Below are 2,355 nucleotides of genomic sequence, written 5' to 3'. Positions count from 1 at the left end.
GGATACTGAAGTGGAAGCTTAGAAGTTATGCTTAGCATAGCATTGGAACAATTTATATCCACGATGAAAACCTTTCTAAAACCACAAAAATCACTTCCTTCATCAGAATATCCTACCTGTTAAATATAAGCGGGTAGCACAAATAGATCTATGCATTAAAAGCAGCAAGCGTCTGAAAAACATTACAACTTACATACAAAAACTTACAAAAGCACAAAAAAAACTTCAAAAACACTCCACAGAAATAAATTTTACTTGTCTGAATTTTTTATGTACAGATATGCAGCTTTTAATGGTTTAAAATAAAAAAAATAAAATAAGAAAAGTCTAGTTATTTCCATGCAGTGTCCAGAAAGAGGTGTTGTTCGGCTTGTAGGGCAGCACAACTGGTTCCACCCACCTCCATCATCGTCATATGAAATTACTTTTTGTCACAACAAAAAATAGTGGCTGGTAAAATATTTAATTGGCTGGTAAAAAAAATTCTGTTAATGGTGGAAATTAAAAATTAAAAAAATTAAAAATTTTGTCCACCAGCCATAGTATCTGGTGGACAAAATTTTTAATTTCCACCCCTGATTATATTATTATTATTTTTTAAGAACAGAAGCTATAGTAAACTGAATATGTTTGGGACTTATCTTACGTCTTTCTGACAATTTTATTTTATTTTATTCTTGAGCAATTTAACTAAACATTCTTCGATACCGAGATCATCTTGCATCAATACATTATTTATTTCTTTAAAACCAGGAAATGAAAACTTGGGGTATTTTCAGACGCTAATTTTACATGTTGGCCTAGATTTTAATGAATAAACACCCTCGACCCTCCAAAACAAAAAAAAAAAAACAAAAAAAAAAAGAAAAAGTGTGTGTGTATTAGTTGTATGCCTAAATTAAAGAACTGGTCAATTTTGTAATGATGTCCAGATCCAAAAAAACTTTTTGTTTCACTAAGCTGTGCTGCTGCTGCTGCTACTACTACTACTACTACTACTACTGCTGCTGCTACTACTACTACTACTACTACTACTATTACTATTATGAACAGTGGTCATAACAAATAATAATGTGGATCCAGACATTAGAAACAATAAAGAAGCAGGTTCTGCAACATAGGACAAGAGTCCACATAATAGACAGGGAGATCCATAGATAATAACAAGACATGTTTATTCATATCGATATTCAACCTTTTTATTGTGATAAAGAAAAAGAATCTTTAAAATCATCTTAAAAACAGGACTGAATTGTAAAGGATTTTCTTTGACACCACTGGGTGGCGCTGCTGTCACAGAGCTATGCAGCTCAGTTTCTGAGCTCAACAATCAATTGCTTGATTGGCATCTTGGAGGATTAACGGGACATTTCCCCAATAACTGAAGTAATTCATTATGAAAATTAATTCCCAAACAATACGGCGGCAGGGGAGATTTGGGGTGGGGGGTTATTTATTAGAAAACGGATACTTTTTGTGTCGCCACTATTGTGTCAAATGCCATTACAGTCTTAGGGAGCAAAATGTCTGTACTGATAAAAGTTAAACAAAACAAATGCTGATTTTAGCGTCTAAATGTGTGAAACACAAGGATTCCAAGGGATACATTCAAGGCTTTTTTAAATACATAATCTCCTTTTTGTTATCTGTGCTGATGACAAACAATGTGGGAGTGATTTTGATTCACAGATGATCTGTATTGTTGTGCTTCCAGTAATCCAACATCAAGATCCGATGATTCCTAAGATCCAGACTCAATTCTCAGAAGATCACTATTGTGTTGCCAATATTGTGTCAAATGTCCTTATAGTTTTAGGGAACAAAACATCATTCGTCTTTACTGATAGCTTCTTGTTCTAGTCAGAATAAAACTCATTTTCTTCAAACTGGGGTCGTTCAAACAGCTGTCTAAAACAGGCAAGACATTAATACACTTTGCATACTTAGATGCTTTACAGCAGGGGTCCTCAACCCTGGTCCTGGAGGGCCACTATTCTGCAGGTTTTAGTTATTTCCCTGCACTTCAGCAGGTAGAAACCTGTTAATCACTCAGTCATTCAAATCAGGTGAGTCACAGCAGAGAAACATCTAAAACATTCAGGACAGCGGCCCTCCAGGACCAGGATTGGGGACCTCTGCTTTACAGGAACGCTGCACTTCCTGGAGTAATGGCTTCTGCTTGTTCCTCTGCATCTTCTTACACGCATACATGCTCTTAGGCCGTGGTTCTCAATTGTTTTAGTTTCTGACCTCCAAAAAAAACCCAAAAATCTATGAGCCCAAATATTGTAGCTTGAACATTTCTAAAGAAAAGTGAATAAATCAGAGCATGGTGACAACACAGATTGTTTTAAC

Source organism: Kryptolebias marmoratus, linkage group LG20 (genome assembly GCF_001649575.2).
Source record: "Kryptolebias marmoratus isolate JLee-2015 linkage group LG20, ASM164957v2, whole genome shotgun sequence".
Classification (NCBI taxonomy): domain Eukaryota; kingdom Metazoa; phylum Chordata; class Actinopteri; order Cyprinodontiformes; family Rivulidae; genus Kryptolebias; species Kryptolebias marmoratus.
The sequence above is the reverse complement of the archived record's forward strand: the minus strand, read 5'-3'. Positions refer to the sequence as shown.